The following is an 18,636-nucleotide window of genomic DNA, read 5'->3' as shown; positions in this document are numbered from 1 at the left end:
AGGGGGCTCGACGGAGGCGTCAGGGGCGGCCGTCGCAAAGAGGCAGAGGGTCGGCAATGTAATCACCTTTTGTGATGAGGATGTAAAGGGGGTTCAGACCCCCCACGATGACGCCATGGTGATCTACCTCACTATGGCAAACTATGATGTAAGGCGTGTTCTTGTGGATAGTGGAAGCTCAGCTGATATCTTGTTTTACGAGGCCTTCCAAAAGATGGGCTCGCGGACTTCCTCGCTGAGTGCACGGTGCAGGAGGCGGAACCTAGACCGCCGGAAATGCCCAGCCTCGACCTCCCGACCTGGACGCTTCACATCGATGGGTCGTCGAACCCCGAGGGTGGAGGGGCCGGGCTGGTCCTTACCAGTCCTGATGGAGTGATAGCCGAGTATGCCTTGAGGTTTGGATTTCCAGTTACCAACAACGAGGCGGAGTACGAGGCCCTAGTCGCGGGACTCAAACTCACCGGGGAGCTCGGCATCCGGCGTTTGAAGGTCTTCACCAACTCCCAGCTGGTGGTCGGGCAGGTTCGTGGAGAGTTCGAGGCCCGGAGCCCGACCATGCAAAACTACGTCCGGAAGGTGCAAGCACTCATTCCCGACCTCGGCAGTGTCGACATCCAGCAGGTCCCCAGAAGCGAAAATACCAGGGCCGACAGGTTGTCCCGCTTGGTGGGCGCAGAGGCGCACAACTTGTCGAGGGCAATCTACCTGGAGACCCTGGATGCCCCGAGCATCGACGAGGCTGGAGCGGTGATGGCGATTGATCCGGAGCCGTCTTGGATGGACCCGCTTGTCACCTACCTCGCCGAAGGGATCCTCCCTGAAGATGAAGATCAAGCTCGGCGACTTGTCAAGAAGTCCGCCCACTACGTACTCTATGAAGGGAGGCTGTATCGGACCTCATTTACCGCCCCCCTCTTAAGGTGCCTCCGCCCCTCGGAGGCGGCCTACGTCCTCGGCGAAGTCCACGAGGGCGTCTGCGGATCCCACTCGGGGGCTAGGTCCTTGGCGCACAAGATCACGAGGCAAGGCTATTATTGGCCTACCTTGTTGGAGGACTCAAAGGATTATGTACGGAAATGCGACGCCTGCCAGCGCCACGCCAACATCCAGAGAGTCCCTTTTGTCCCCTTGGCACCAATCACCGCACCCTGGCCCTTCGCACAGTGGGGAATGGATATCCTCGGACCATTCCCCATCGCTTCAGCCCAGCGGAAATTCTTGATTGTTGCAATCGACTACTTCACCAAGTGGGTGGAGGCAGAGCCGCTGGCCACTATCACGGAGGCGCAAGTCCGTAAGTTCGTGAAGAAAAACATCATTGTCCGATTTGGGGTACCCCGGGTCCTCATCTCGGATAATGGTCGACAGTTCGACAACAAGCATTTCCGTGACTTCTGCGAGGAGTTCGGGATCGAGCATCGGTTCACATCTGTGTCGCATCCCCAAACCAACAGTGAGGCCGAGGTGACAAACCGGACAATCCTCCAAGGAATTAAGGCGCGAATCGGTCGGACGGGGCAAGCTTGGGTCGAAGAACTCGAGAACGTCCTTTGGGCGTATCGGACCACGCATCGGACCCCTACCGGGGAGACGCCTTTCAGCCTAACCTATGGCACGGAAGCGGTTGTCCCCGTGGAGCTCGGACTCCCCTCGCCCTGGGTGGCTGCGCACCGACCCGAGGCCAATTCGGAGCAACTTCGAGGGAACCTGGACCTCTTGGAAGAAGCGAGGGAAATGGCGCAGGTCCGGATGGCGATGTATCAGCGGAGGGTGGCCCGATATTATAACTCCAAGGTCCGACCAAAACTTTTCAGAATCGGAGATCTGGTGCTAAGGCGAGCCAAAGCATCTCAACCCGCGGAAGGTGGGAAGCTGGCGCCAAATTGGGAAGGCCCGTATAGGGTTCGCTGGGTAAACCGACCTGGCTCCTACCAGTTGGAGGCCCTAGATGGTCGAGAAATTCCAAGGAGCTGGAATTCCGCTAACCTGCGGGTATATTGCCAGTAGAAAGACAAAGCCAGAAAGACAGTTCAAAAAATGTATAGTCCTTTTCATCTCAATAATTCCTGGTTACAATGGCGTGTTCGTGTGATTACAAAGAATTCCCGGAGGGGAATTGGGGAGTAAAGAAAGTAAGGAAGAGGTGGGGACTCCGTGGAGCTGAAGATCCGGGATCCCGAACCCTCCATCCGAAGCAGCTGCAATCCCACCGGACGTGGGTGCTTCCCCCCGGAGGCGCCATCGACGCCTCACGCAAAAGACGAAGAGCCGGCGCGGACGAAGAAGAAGTTCGCACTGCTTCTAGAGGAACGCCACATCCAAGGGATATTCTGGTCCTCCCCAGGAGAAGGGGAGGAAAGGAATACAAGGGAGAAGAGCGCGAGGAGGCGCGATCCCGGATGAAGCGTCTAGCGCAGAGCTCAATCAGGAGGTGGGACTGAAAAGAGGGGGGATGTGATCCCGGATGAAACGCCTAGAGCGGAGTTCCACCGGAGAGAATCTCCCTGTTGATCCCAGATGAAACGACTAGTTGGCGGAAGTTGCGAGGGGCGCGCCTCCCGTTCCTCCGGCGGGGGTTTCCCAGCCACGCGCCGGAGAGGAGGTCCACGATCCATGGCAACCTGAACAGCTCCGGCTTGGCAGGCTCCACCGCACCTGCGCTTATATTTATAGCCAAACTGTGGCCCCCTGGTCGTTCCGATGCGGGTGGCTCCAATAAATGCGGGCACATCGAATCAGGAGCCGTTCCGGCTCTCGAGGTTTATCCCCCCACGATCTCCTAAGCGTCGTTCTCCTTAATTGCATTCTTCGTGCAGGACACTCCGGGCGGCGTGTATCCCGCGGCCCACATATCTCCGCACGCGTCCAGGCCGCATCCGCCTCGAAGAACGCGCGTATCGCGGCCGCTTAACTGGCACTCCTCGCAAGCAGCAACTGGCCGGTCCGATCTCCCAGGTAATGCCTCAATTAGCATTTAATGGCCTTCTGGTGTTCCCCAGGCGACGCTTCGAGAGGAGGAGAAACACGATCGCAGCTGGCCACGGAGAAACCCCGTCGAGCGGCAAGTGATAAGGGCGCGACCAACGAGCGGAATTCCCCGAGGCTTAGCCCTCGGATGCCAGGCTAACCCGATGATCATCCCGGGAGCAGACTAGCCTGAAGCCCCGACCGGTCGCCTCGGCTTGCGCCAGCCTTGGCCGACCAACGAGCGGAATTCTCCGAGGCTCGGTCCTCGGATGCCAGGTTAACCCGATGATCATCCCGGGAGCAGACTAGCCTGAAGCCCCGACCGGTCGCCTCGGCTTGCGCCAGCCTTGGCCGACCAACGAGCGGAATTCCCCGAGGCTCGGCCCTCGGATGCCAGGCTAACCCGATGATCATCCCGGGAGCAGACTAGCCTGAAGCCCCGACCGGTCGCCTCGGCTTGCGCCAGCCTTGGCCGACCAACGAGCGGAATTCCCCGAGGCTCGGTCCTCGGATGCCAAGCTAACCCGATGATCATCCCGGGAGCAGACTAGCCTGAAGCCCCGACCGGTCGCCTCGGCTTGCGCCAGCCTTGGCCGAGCAACGAGCGGAATTCCCCGAGGCTCGGTCCTCGGATGCCAGGCTAACCCGATGATCATCTCGGGAGCAGACTAGCCTGAAGCCCCGACCGGTCGCCTCGGCTTGCGCCAGCCTTGGCCGACCAACGAGCGGAATTCCCCGAGGCTTGGCCCTCGGATGCCAGGCTAACCCGATGATCATCCCGGGAGCAGACTAGCCTGAAGCCCCGACCGGTCGGCTCGGCTTGCGCCATCCTTGGCCGACCAACGAGCGGAATTCCCCGAGGCTCGGTCCTCGGATGCCAGGCTAACCCGATGATCATCCCGAGAGCAGACTAGCCTGAAGCCCCGACCGGTCGCCTCGGCTTGCGCCAGCCTTGGCCGACCAACGAGCGGAATTCCCCGAGGCTCGGCCCTCGGATGTCAGGCTAACCCGATGATCATCCCGGGAGCAGACTAGCCTGAAGCCCCGACCGGTCGCCTCGGCTTGCGCCAGCCTTGGCCGACCAACGAGCGGAATTCCCCGAGGCTCGGTCCTCGGATGCCAGGCTAACCCGATGATCATCCCGGGAGCAGACTAGCCTGAAGCCCCGACCGGTCGCCTCGGCTTGCGCCAGCCTTGGCCGACCAACGAGCGGAATTTTCTGAGGCCTAACCCTCGGATGCCTGGCCTAGCGCCGGAAGAATTTCCTGAGGCCTAGCACCGGAAGAATTTCCTGAGGCCTAACCCTCGGATGCCCGGCCTAGCGCCGGAAGAATTTCCTGAGGCCTAACCCTCGGATGCCTGGCCTAGCGCCGGAAGAATTTCCTGAGGCCTAACCCTCGGATGCCTGGCCTAGCGCCGGAAGAATTTTCTGAGGCCTAACCCTCGGATGCCTGGCCTAGCGCCGGAAGAACTTCAAGAGTCAGGAGTCGGCGAGGCGCTACCAGGAGTTAAAAAGAGGAAGGACGAAAGTGAAATGAGGAAACACTTTGTTTGCATTAACTTTCGTTGCATCAGGGTCGAGACCCATACAACGTGGCAAAACGCCAACATACAAAGAAAAGAACAAAGAAAAGTACAGAGAGTCAGCTTGGAGGAACCCCTGGGTCGGGAACGGCGAGCGCGTCCGCGAAGGGTAGGGAGACGGTTGGAGAATCGGCAGGCAATGGCATCGGAGGGGAGTCGAGGAGGGAGACCCCACTCAGGTCAATTCCGGGGTATTTAGCGGACACCCTTGCCAGGCCTTCATCGAAGCCTAAGGCAAAGGAGTCAGACCCCGCATCCGACATGTCACGGATGAACTCGGCGGACTGACGATAGGCCTGTACCGCCTGACGCCCGATTTCCGCGCTCTTCTCGGCCAGCGCCGCCTCCGCTCGCTCTGTAATCTGAGCTTTCGCTTCCATGACCTTCGCCACAATCCGGTCGTCCGCCTCGGAGGAGACCCTCAGCAGATCGGCCCGAGCCTCCATGTGCTTCGCCTCGGCAGCGACGCGAGCAGCCTCAGCCTCCTCCAGGCGCGAATGAAGCTCCTGGTTGCTCGCACGAGTCCCCTCAAAGGCCGACTCCAATTCGGCCAGCTTGGCTTCAAGAGATCGGATTCGGTTGCGGGCGTTGTCGGCCGACTGCTGGGCCTTCTCCCACCTCTCCCGAAAGTCGGCAGCCTTCCGGGACTGCTTTTCGGCCCGCTCCTCCGCCTTCCTGATCTCGCTTTCGAGACCCGAGGCAACCTTGAGTTGCTCCTGAGCCTCCAACAGTTGCCTCTCGAGGGCGGCGAAGCCGAGTGCCCGCTCTTCGGCCACCTGGAGCCTCGTCTCGAGATCCCTGGTCGTCCTCCCCGCCGCAGCCCGGCCTCCCTCCTCTACAGCTTTCAATCGGCTCTCGGCCCTCGCCAGAAGCCTCGCCTGTTCCTCGTGGCTCTCCTCCAGGCGGATCATGTATTGGGCGAGCTAAGAGGTAGGAAAAATGAGAGCGTCAGACGGAGATCAATAGAGCCTATAAATGACGAAAGCGACCAAAAGAACACTCACCGACATGAGACAGACGCAGCTGGCAGCTCCAACTTCAGGGATACCCATCTGCCGAACTTGCCTACGGTCCCCCTCCAGCAGCACCGTCTCGACGAGGTTTCGGGCGCCGGCGAAAGTGAAGGCCGACCCCGACTTCGCCCCGGAGCCGGATGGTGGTTCTGCAGCCTTACCCTTACCCATCGCTTGGGGGAGAGTCATGCCGACCGTGCTCGGGGCGGAGGCCGCGCCAGAAATCGACAGGGTCCCGCTCGGCCGGGGCCTCGGCGCACCCCTCCTTCCCGTATCATCCGAAGCCGACCGGTTCGAAGGCCAGGCTGGGGACCGACCGCGTCCGACCCGGCCGTCTCGGGCGCGCCCGGATGACACCTCCAGAAAAACGGTAGTCTCATCACCGGAGGGCTGATGCGGCGTCAACTGTCGGTCCGAGCCCGCGGCGTCCCCCTGATCGGTGGGCCCGGACCCGTCTGTCGGCGTCGGAGTCGCCTGCTGGCGGGGCTTCTTCGCCGGTGGGACCCCGCTCGGAGGAGTCCGTTTCTTCCTCCGGACCGCTTCCAGTAGGGACGCCCTACTAACAGCCATTGCCTTGTCCGACTGCATGACGTCGTCGATTTCTGCAAAAAGGACGAGATGGTTAGAAACCGAGAAACTGATGGAAAGAAGAAATGAAAGAGGAGAAAAGAGCTAAAAAAAAGAAGTGGTGGCGGGCTCACGGTCGGCGGGGACCGAGCTCAGACCGACGTTCACCAAGGCATCCTCGGAAATAAGGCGAGCCACCGGGGGGAGCCGGCCCTCGGCAACCAACCCCCTCAAGACGGCGACGCCATCGGACTCCTCCCTCGACAACCTCGATAGGCCGATCGGGGACTTCATCGGCGTCTCCCAGATTGTCCCGATTCCCCAAGAGGGATCTACGTCGATGAAAAAGAAACGCTCCTTCCAGCCATGAATGGAGGAAGGAGCCTCCTTGACGAGGCCGCACCCTCGCCGCGCCGCAAAGCACCACCACCCTCTGTCCCGGGGGTGGCCGTTCAGGCCGTAGCATTCCCAAATGACGTTCAGGGTGGCGGAAACCTCGTGCATGCGGCAGAGAACCTGAAAGGCCGTCAGGGTACGCCATGAGTTCGGCACCAGTTGCGTCGGCGCCACTCTTAAACCTCGAAGCACCTGCACGACTAAGTCCGAGAGGGGAAAGCGGAACCCAGCCTGAAGGATGTTCTCATTGATGGCGACCTTCCCTGGAGGAGGATGGGACATCCTCTCCTCAGGCCCCGGAAGCGTAACGTTGCAGGCTTCGGGAAGGTGGTACCGGGCCACGAACCTATCTAGGTCTTCGGGGACCAGCTCCGACTGAATGCGGTCCGCTCTTACTTCGTCCATCCCTAACGGCCAGTGAATCTACGGTCAGGACGGGGTCAAGAGGGGAGAAGGGACCGGAACGACTGGGGTACACTAATACGAAAGGAGAAAGTATGGAGAGCCCTAAATTGAAGAGTGGGGCAACTCACCGGAAAGGAAGGAAGAACGTCTCCGAGAGCGTCAAAGGAGGAGCGAACGAACAGTCCGACGGCAACGGCAGCAGCACAAGGGAGAAACTCGAGGATGCCTGTGAAGAGAAAGGCGGACGGGGGAGGGCCCCCGGTTAAATAGGCAGAAAGGCGGGTAACGCCTCGGTGACGCCAGAGGACGCCTGGCTACCGAAGGATCGTTCGCGCCCCAAAGGCGAATCGACGCCATTAAGGAAGGATGTCCGCCGAAATCCGCAGACCGCCAGATCAGCGACAACCGCCATACGCCATAAAGAAGGCGGGGAGCTCGGAGCGCGCGCGCCTTTCCGAGGGATGGCGGCAATCTCGAAGCATCACTCCCTTCACCCGTTCCCCTCTTGGTTCCAGGCTCGGAAGTGGGGGGCTACTGTTACGGGGGAACTTAGCCACCATGCCCCACGTGACCGGCACGCGTGCCCAGGAAGACTACGGCTGCCCCTTGATCCAGCAATCCGACCTCGGATCGGATATCTTCGGCTCCGCAGCCCGACCCCGAGTCGGGTGCCCCTTGATCCAGCAATCCGACCTCGGATCGGATATCTTCGGCTCCGCAGCCCGACCCCGAGTCGGGTGCCCCTTGATCCAGCAATCCGACCTCGGGTCGGATATCTTCGGCTCCGCAGCCCGACCCCGAGTCGGGTGCCCCTTGATCCAGCAATCCGACCTCGGGTCGGATATCTTCGGCTCCGCAGCCCGACCCCGGGTCGGCTGCCCCTTAATCCAGCAATCCGACCCCAAGTCGGCAATCTCTTGACAACAACAGACTGTTCCCCTGAGGCACGCCGCGGCCCCCTGCTCCACTACTCCCTGCAACGGCCGTATCCGGCGCTGCCCCACGATCCCCTGTAACAGCCGTACAAAGCGGAGCTCCACTACGCCCTGCCATGGCCGTACCCAGCACTGCCCCACGACGCCCTGTAACGACCATGTCAGTGGCAACCCCATCGGGCCACACGATGACCAATCCCCAAAAAACCCCCCAGCCTGATATATATGCGGCTGGGGGGGAAGGGGAGGGTAAGCAAGATTTTCCAGAGTATTATCTTACCTGCTACCTCTTCTTCTCCTTCGATCTCCCCTAACTTGATCGTCGGAGGGCCCCCACTACCCCGGTGGTGGTGCGAGGCTTGCTTGCAGGTCTCCCGGCGGAAGGCGGAGCGCAACCGAAGTAATTCCAAGGGAACCCCGTTCACACCGCTGTGCCAATCGTTCTCGGTTTGGACCCCCAGCAACAGTACCTTATTAGATATGGTACGGTCCATGATGTGCTTCACAAATCTTCCAATTTCCTTCTGGGGACATGCCCTAGAAACTGCTGCATTAGTATTAAATAGAGTACCATCTAAGTCTGTATCTAGACTCCATATGAGATATGGAAAGGAAAGAAACCTAATCTTAAGTATCTTAAGATATGGGGTTGTCATGCTTATGTCAAAAGAAATTTTGGACATAAGCTAAGTGCTAGATCGGACAAATGTATATTTGTAGGTTATCCTAAAGACAGTTTAGGATATATCTTCTATAATCCTACCGAACAAAAGGTATTTGTTGCTAGGCATGCCACTTTCTTGGAAAAAGAGTTTTTTTTAGAAAAGGGCAAGGATAGAAGAATTGAACTTGATGAAGTTCAAGACCTACAAGGTGAGACACATAATAATCCTCAACCAGATGTACCCATGGAAGAGGTACAACCACTACACACTACTCCTTTTCGAAGGTCAGAAAGAGTGCGAAATGCACCTGAGAGGTATGGATTTATCATTGAGAATGATGAAGCCCACATCGTTGATAACGATGACCCTCTGACCTATTCGGAAGCTGTCAAGAGTAGGGACTCTGACAAATGGTTGGACGCCATGAAATCCGAGATAGATTCTATGTATACAAACCAAGTGTGGACTTTGGTTGATGCACCTGAGGGAGTGATTCCAATAGGGTGCAAATGGGTATACAAGAAGAAGATAGGAGCTGATGGCCAAGTAGAAACCTACAAGGCCAGGCTAGTGGCAAAAGGTTTCAGGCAAAAACAAGGCATTGATTATGATGAAACTTTTTCGCCAGTAGCTATGCTCAAATCTATTCGGATTATGCTTGCTATAGCTGCATACTATGATTATGAGATCTGGCAGATGGATGTCAAAACCGCCTTCCTTAATGGTCACCTTGAGGAAGAGGTCTATATGACACAGCCAGAGGGATTTGTCTCAAGAGGGAGAGCAAATCAAGTATGTAGGCTTAAGAAATCCATTTATGGATTAAAGCAGGCATCTAGAAGTTGGAACATCTATTTTGACATGATGGTCAAAGAGTTTGGCTTCATTAAAAATATAGATGAACCTTGTGTGTACAAGAAGACTAGTGGGAGTGCTATTGTCTTCTTGATATTATATGTGGACGATATATTGGTCATTGGAAATGATGTTCCAATGATGCAATCGGTCAAGACTTGGCTATCAAAGAAATTTTTCATGAAAGACTTGGGTGAAGCATCCTATATACTTGGTATAAGGATCTATAGAGATAGATCTAAAAGGATGCTAGGTTTGTCCCAGTCTAGGTACATAGATAATGTGCTGAAGAGGTTCAGCATGGATGGAAGTAAGAAAGGTTTCTTACCCATAGGACATGGCATATAACTCTCTAGGAAGATGTCTCCTAAGACATCTGAAGAGAGGAATAGAATGAGTTCTATTCCCTATGCTTCAGCAGTAGGGTCGATCATGTATGCTATGTTATGTACCAGGCCTGATGTAGCTTATGCCTTAGGTATGGTAAGTAGATTTCAGGCAGATCCCGGGGAGGATCATTGAAAAATTGTGAAAAGCATTCTCAAATACTTGAGAAGGACTAGAGATGTTTTTCTGATTTATGGAGGATCAGAATTGAAACTAGAAGGCTATTCAGATTCTAGCTTTCAATCTAATCCAGATGATAGCAAGTCAATCTCTGGATATATTTTCACTTTGAATGGTGGAGCTGTGAGTTGGAAAAGTTCCAAACAGCAAACTGTAGCTGACTCAACTACTGAGGCAGAATACATAGCTGTTAGTGAAGCTGCTAAGGAAGCAATCTGGATGAAGAAGTTCATCACAGAGCTGGGTGTAGTTCCTGAGATTGCCAGACCAGTCCCAGTTTATTGCGATAACACTGGAGCTGTTGCACAGGCTAAGGAACCAAGGTCTCATCATAGATCCAAGCACATTTTGAGACGCTTCCACCTTGTTCGAGAGATAATCGAAAGACAAGACGTCAAGATTGAACGAGTAGACACAAAGAACAATATAGCAGACCCATTTACTAAAGCTCTACCACAGCAGCAATTCAATCGTCACCTCGATTGTATGGGGTTAAAATATAAGGGCGATTGGCTTTAGTGCAAGTGGGAGATTGAAAGACTAGATGCCCTATAAGCCAATCATTTGATGGGTTTCTCTTTATAATCCTCCAAATCATGTACTTTGACACTCGATATATATCAATAAAGGCATTGTGTTTCATCATTTGCTGTTTATCTATTTTATTATTGGATGATGAACCCCATAAATTAGGACATTGGTTTTAAGGTTATGATGAGATCATACCAGTGAGACCTAAAATCCTAAAATCCTAATTTAGAATATTTCCAGTCAAATTGGTATATTGAGTCGGGGATCAATATTATCGGAAAGACTGGCACATCTTATGTATGCTCAATGTAGAGGGTGATTGATCTCACAATCACTTGTGTGAGACACTAATACAAAGATGTGGGTGCTCATTAGAGGAATGAGTTCACTGAAATGATCAGCCATGAGAACATCTTATGGATTCTTACTTAATTATCAAAAGATGGTTCTCATAGTGGGAGTTGTGCAAGTGATCCTTAGACCTGAGATCACCATGGTACCTTGTGCACTTGAAGCTATGTTTTGGTTTACCCTCATTCACGACATTGCGTTGTGTACGGGGTATTCTGGATATGGTGGATTTTGTACGAAGGTTGTGAGTAGGTCAACAAGGAATCAGTCACTTCTAGTAAGAGAAGGTAACATCCTACTTACTCTAATCTTATGATGATTCAAGAAGCCTTTGATCAAAGCAAAATGAATATTAGAAAGAGTTTCTAATGTTTCATTGTTTGAATTATCATATAAAAGATTGAGAGAGACATGAATAAGTGATTGAGTTTGATATTGATCCATAATCATGCACTTATTCAGGATGAAGTATGACTGAGGGATTGAATTGCACAGTAACTTTCCACTGAAGGGTATGTTTGGATTTGTCCAATACATTCCTCATCTTCCGGGTAGACATGATACGTTGCTAGACGTCAATCATGTCTTGTGGGTTGATCGGATCAAAGAGTTTGATTAGATCAAAGCATCAGAAAGGTTCTGATTGCTAAGTCAGGTTTAGCACTAAATTGAACCTAAATTGGATTAGAGGTATTCTAATCAGGTTAGGTCAACTTGCACCTGCACCTACTGCTGGCTAAGATAAGGAACCCAATGGGTCACACACAAGGGAATTGATCAAGGGTCTAATTGGATTAGATCATGTTTGCAAGATGAACATGCTAGCACGTGTTGCAAACCCTAGCTCCTGATTCAAATTAAATTCGAATATGATTCTTAGATTTGGTTGATCTAATATGATTAGATCATGACCTAATATGGGTTAGCCAAGAGTTGAAACCCATTTGGCTTTAATTAGACCTGATTTGATTAGGTTTAATGTTTTCTTTAAGTTGGTTAAACCCAATTGGATTGGGTTTGATAGGGCCTTCACTTCTGGACCATTGGATCGCTTCCTGGATGAAGGATCTGGTCCACTGGTTGGCGCCTTCATCTGGACCATTGGATGGCTTCCTGGATGAAGGATCTGGTCCACTGGTTAGCGCCTGAATCTGGACCACTGGATGGCTCTCTGGATGAAAGATCTGGACCGTTGCTCAGCGCCTGAATCTGGACCACTGGATGGCTCTCTGGATGAAAGATCTGGACCGTTGCTCAGCGCCTGAATCTGGACCATCGGTGATGGCATCTTACTTCTGGACCATTGGATGGCACCCTGGATGATGATGTCTTGATCTGGACCATTAGATGGCACCTAGATCTGGACCATTGGCTTTGGTTCACTGCATTTGGGCCCTTGGATCATCAGGATTTTGTTAGATGTATGCCCTAGAAGCCAATCTGGTTGACACATTATTAATTCTAGGAACATAATTTTGTACTTGACTATTTATTATTGAATAAATAAAAGGCATCTTTTCATTCATATTGTTTATGTGTCTATGAATCGTCCAAGGAATTAATAAGATGATGATACATATTCTCAAGAGTTGAGAATTTGAGCCATGTATCATTGGTGATTAATTTCTAAAAGCTCCTGATCAATGAATCATCACGAGGACGGTGATCGATCCGATCAGTGCACAGATCACTTTCCTTCTGGATGGACGAGACTTGAGTCCACAGTGTAGGGACACTGAAGTGATAGTGCAGGTGCTTGTTAGAGAACAAGGGTACTGAGCGTGACCAAGACAAGAAGTCACTTGGATGTCTATCCACTCGTCAGTGACTTGCTTGATGTTGCAGTAGTGTGACTGGTCCTTTGACCTGCGGTGCTTCGGCTACTCACAGTGAGGTTATTGTAGTTTGACTGCACACATACATGGTCTCTAGCCATATGGGTCCATACAGTGTAGATTGGCTGCAGTAGGTTCACTGTAGGAGTAGGATATGCACCTATAAGGAATCTATCGACCTTGATAGAAGAGGAGTGATCCTATGTGATTTGTTAGACTGAGTTCTAAGACCTTGGCCAGGGCAGTAATATAAAGTGGAAAAAGAGTTTTCCACTATCGAACCCAAGTCGAATAAATCTTGACATATGACAGACGATGGGGTTTGACGAGTTGTCCATGACCTCCGTCCTGTAGGGATCCATGATAGTAGGATTGTATCACATGTTAACTGCACCTAGAGGTTCATCATTCTATTCTGCTGGGTAGCCACTACATGCTGCTAGGTGTCACTGGTGGATGGTGGGACTCATAGGGATTATCTTGATGATCGATAAACCCTAATGAGTTGAGTTGGAATCGTTCCAACCCATTGAAAGGAGTTTTCAATGATATAGTGATAGAGATCACAATATATCTCACTACCAGTCAGAATAGAACCTATGGGGTCACACACACTAGAAGTATTGACCGATCCGATGGTTGAAATCGTGATTAGGAATCACAAGAAATCAATTTGATTGATAAAAGTTGAAGAAGGAACAAAGAGAATTAATTAATTAGACTTAAACACAAATCCTACTTCGGGTAGGATTCCTAGAGTCCTAATTGGATTAGGGCTGGGAATCCTAGTTGGAGTAGGACTGGAATTCCTACTTGGAATAGGATTCCTACAATCCTAATGAGATTAGGAATTTTGAATTAAAATTGAATTCCTACTTGGAGTAGGATTCCTAGAAATCCTAATTGGATTAGGACTTCGGATTCAAATAGAGTCCTAATTGGATTAGGACTAAAATTAAATACATCCTAATTAGATTAGGATTCCTTAAGTCTAAATTAATTATTAATCTAATGAATCAACATGACTCCTAATTGGATTAGGATTGAAGAGTTCAATTGAGTCATGGTTCATTCAAGTCCTAATTGGATTAGGACTAGCATAGATTGAACCCAATTTGGCTAATCCTAATTAGATTGGGATTAAACCATAAGAGAGGCACCTAATCCTCTTTGGAAGAGGATTAGGGCATCACAAGGAGGAGGGATCACGCCCCTCCTCCTCTCCTTGTGTGCGGCATGAAGAGAGGGGCCGGCGCCCCCCTTCCCTCTTTGGAAGATTGTCTTGGAGCTCCTAATTGTTAGGAGCTCCACTCCTTATAAAAGGAGGACTAGGGCCGGCCCCAAGGTAGAAGAGCTCTCCCTCTCCAAGCCGTGGCCACCCTCTCCCTCTCCTCCCTTGGTTCAGCCGCCATCAGCAAGGGGAAAAGAAGAGGAGGCGTCTCCCTCCTCTTGGTCTTCTTCCTTGGCTTCAGCGCGTGTGAAGAGAAGAAAGCTGCGAAGGGATTTGATCTTCTTCCTCTTCTTCATCCTTCTTCTTCCTCCTCTCAAGTGCAATCAAGAGTTGATTGAAAGAGAGGACATCAGCCATCAAAGCTATCTCTGCAAGGGAGCTAGCACCCCGGTGAGATAGAGAGCTTGGATCGGATCCTGCTTCGTGTGGATACCCGTAGAGGCCGGACGTTTGAACGGCTTCAAACGAACCCTCTTCCAAAACCACGAATTCAGATTTGCGGTGATCATCTACCCGCGCAAGGTGAAGATTTGATCTTCCTAATAATTTTTAAAAGTTTTAATTCCTACCTAATTACGAAAGGTCTCGAAACAACGTTCATGCGATGAACGTCGAACCCGTGCATGCCGATTCCGCTGCCATCTGAAAAATTTTGAAATATCAGCGGCATGGGCGGGTTCCCAACAGTGGTATCAGAGCCTAGGCTTCGTAGATTAAGGTAAGAATTAAATATCTAAAGGCTTATTAGATCTGAAAATTGAATGATCATGCATGCTGAAAAATTCTGCATGCAGATTTTTCAGGGGTGCTGATTTTTGCATGCTGATTTTTATGTGATAAAAAGATGATTCTAATTGCATTGTTAATGGGATTACAAAGTTTAGAATCATGATTAGCATGATCAGCGACCTATGTCATGATACAATCAGTTAGTTTTCAGATCTGAAAATTATAATTGTTGCATACGGTGATGATCATAGGATTCAAACCCTTTTGGTATCAAATGTAATGACCTGCGATGTGATCTGCGATGTCATGTAATTTTTCAGATGCTTGCATGCATCTTATTTGATGTTTTGAGAGGCCTGCGTGCCTCCTAAAAGGAGATGTAATTTATTTTTATTTTTATTTTACATCTGGTTGTATTTCTGTGATGTGATGTACATCAACGATCAAGTTGAAGCAAAGGCATGAGATGAAAGGTGATCTAAGCGGTTGATGGCGATGGGATCAAGAGTTGATCAAGGATCGAATCAAGGAGGCTTAGAACCAATTCAAGAGTTGAAGACCACTTGATCGATTGATGTGCATGTGCTTGTAATACGACCTAATTAGAATCCATGATCATCACCTATTTAAAGTTTAACTTTATTTGATGCTGCGATTATAACTGCCTGTGATGTACCGTTTGCATGAGATGTGAATGCGAGTCGGGTAGATAGGTTTACATGTGATGTAGCAAACCCAATTGAGACCTAAATCAAAACCTCCTCAATCAAGTCGAGAGTGAACCGACATGAGCAAGTCATATTAGATTAATTGATCTAATTGGTGTCTAGGAAAGCATGAAAGGTGGTTACTTAATTAGGACCTTACTCTCTGAGTAAGGGGAGTCTCCCACCTGCTTACCTGGCCAATTGTTCGATTACCTCTTATGAAGGGCTCAAGTTGCAAACACTAAGACCTGATTAACCAATATTAAGTCAATAGGTCTTCCACTGTAGTAGAGCTGCTAAGGCCTTTCTGATGTTGATTTGTCTCGGCTGGACACAGTGGTCAAGTTGCATCGGAGGGCTGGACCTCTCTATAGACATGAGATGTTGTAGGGTAAAGGTGGGGTTGGGCACCAATAACTGTTAGGTGAGGACCCAATGACGACTTTATTCCTACGGTTATACGGTGGGTCTGACTTAACTAAGAAATGGAACCAATAACTGTTAGGTGAGGTCTTCATGGCTTAGAGACCAAGTTACACTGCAACATGCTTGAGAAGCATTGTACAAGAGTTGTACACTCATCCATCTATGTGTCACCAATAACTATTAGGTGAGGTGGCATGTAAATTGGTGGAACCGCAGTACCCACTAGAAACCCTAGTCGTGTGGGATTTCCGTTTTCCTACCAGGGGAGTGTGAGGGATTCGAGAAAATAGTGGGAGTTACATTTGTTCTAAAAGACCTTAGAACAGATTAGGATCAAGTACAAAAATCTAACTAAAATCTTTACTCTCTGCAGATACAATGTCGGCTTCAAACTCTTTGACCCGTATTCTTGAGGCCAACCGACTGACCGGAACCAATTACAAAGACTGGCTTAGAAATCTCAAAATAGTTTTGGACTGTGAGAAGATAGGCTACATACTCGGTTCAGATATCCCCACACTACCAGCACGTCCTACTGATGTTCAGCGTGAAATGCATAAAAAGTGGTTGGATGATGACATTAGAGTAAAATGCTATATGATGGCATCCATGTCTAATGAACTCCAATGCCAGCATGAAAATATAAAGACTGCTAGGGACATACTGGCACACCTGCAAGAGTTGTATGGTGAGCAGAGTCGCACAGCTCGTTTTGAAGTGTCCAAGAGGCTCTTCAAAGCGAAGATGCGCGAGGGGCAGTCTGTCCATGATCACGGTCTGACCATGATCAAGGACCTAGAGGAGCTTGAGAAGCTCGGTATGGACATGCACAAAGAATTGCAAGTGGATTTGATCCTACAGTCACTTCCTGATTCATTTGGTCAGTTTATAGTAAACTACCACATGAATAAGATTGAATGCACTAAGACTGAACTAATCAACATGTTGGTAACTGCTGAGGGAGCCTTGAAAGGTTCAAGGGGCAATGTCCTTGCTGCTGAGTTGACTTCTGGTTCCAAGAGAAAGTCTACTTGGAAGAAAAAGAAGCCTACAAAGAAGCAGAAGAAAGACAAGAAGCCAAAGAAGGAAGTTCAAAAGAAAAAGGCTAACGACAAAGGAAAATGTTTCCACTGCAATGTCGAAGGCCACTGGAAGAGAAACTGTCCTTCATACCTCGAGAGCCTGAAGAACAAGAAAGGTGACACGCCTTCAGAAGGTATAGACTTGCTCATAATTGAAACTAATCTAACGGTTTCTTCTACTTCTAGTTGGGTTATAGATTCTGGTTCTAGTGCTCATTTGTGCACTACCATGCAGGGTCTAAAGGAAAGTAGAAGGCTGGCGGAAGGTGCGGTAACCCTTCAGGTTGGCAACGGGGCAAAAGTTGCTGCTGTGGCTGTGGGCACCTACCATCTGCGACTACCGTCTGGATTTAGTTTAATACTTAGAGACTGCTATTATGTACCTGTTGCTAGCAGAAATTTGATTTCTGTTTCATGTCTAGCACAGGAAGGTCATGTTTTTATATTTGACAAACACTGCTGTTCTATTTATTTGAGAAATAAAATAGTCGCACGTGGTTTCATGATTGATAGTCTCTATCATTTACATATGGATGTATCTGTGAATGTTACCGAGCAAGATGTGAGTGCCAAAGGATCCAAAAGATCCAGATATGAGATAAACCAAAGATATTTGTGGCACCTCAGACTTGGCCATATTGGAGAGGATAGGATGAACAAAATGGATAAAGATGGGCTTCTCGGCTCATTGACTTCCGAGTCATATCCAGTTTGCGAGTCCTGTCTTCAAGGAAAAATGGCTAGACTGCCCTTTGTAGGACATGGGGAGAGGACCACTGAAATACTTACCCTAATACATACAGATGTATGTGGCCCATTCGATGTGCTAGCCAGGGGACGTTATTCTTACTTCATTACCTTTACCGATGATTATTCACGGTATGGGTATGTGTATCTTATGAGACACAAGTCTGACTCTTTTGAAAAGTTCAAAGAGTTCAAGAATGAAGTAGAAAAACAAACTGGAAAACCTCTTAAGGCTCTTCGATCAGATCGAGGAGGAGAATACCTTAGTAGAGAATTCCGGGACTATCTCAAAGAAAACGGCATAGTCTCACAATGGACACCTCCGGGTACACCTCAACTCAACGGGGTGTCAGAGAGGAGAAATCGGACCCTATTGGATATGGTCAGGTCCATGATGAGCTTCACTGATTTACCTATGTTTCTTTGGGGAGATGCCTTACTCACAGCGATTTATTTATTGAATAAAGTTCCCTCTAAATCCGTTCCTACCACACCGTATGAGATATGTGATGAGAATGCAAAATGTCATATTTTTCTTTCTTAATGTTTAGTCTTTTATACTTATTTTGTGCCTAAATGTACTCATTATTCTTATATTTTGATTTAGGATGCAAATGGAAGCGTTAAGTACAAAACGAAGCTAATTGGATGATTTTGGACAGTTTCGATATTGCTTCGTAATTTAAGCATAACTTTTTCATCCGAGCTCTGATTGAGATGATTCAAGATGCTGTGGAAAGCCAAGAAAACGCTCTACAACTTTCATGTTTTGAGTTTTGATAGATACTAACTTTATCAAGGTCAAAATTGATCTCGAAGTTGCTGCACGTCCTTAGCCTGCAATACATGGATTTGACTCGGTCAATTTTCAGAAGTTTCCAGATTTGATGCACGAAAATCCTAGCTGGAAACACCACTTTCCCAGTTATATTAGGACTTTATTTTATTTTTCGTAATTAGTCAGATTTGAATATTTGTTAGGAGATTTTTTTGGAAGGGATAAAGGTGAAAGAAAGGGGGCTGAAAAGGGGGCTCTTTCT

This window comes from Phoenix dactylifera, chromosome 3 (genome assembly GCF_051530095.1).
Source record: "Phoenix dactylifera cultivar Ajwa chromosome 3, Ajwa_hap1_PhDact_Kaust_v1.1, whole genome shotgun sequence".
In the NCBI taxonomy this organism is placed as follows: Eukaryota; Viridiplantae; Streptophyta; class Magnoliopsida; order Arecales; family Arecaceae; genus Phoenix; species Phoenix dactylifera.
This window is presented reverse-complemented; position numbering follows the sequence as displayed.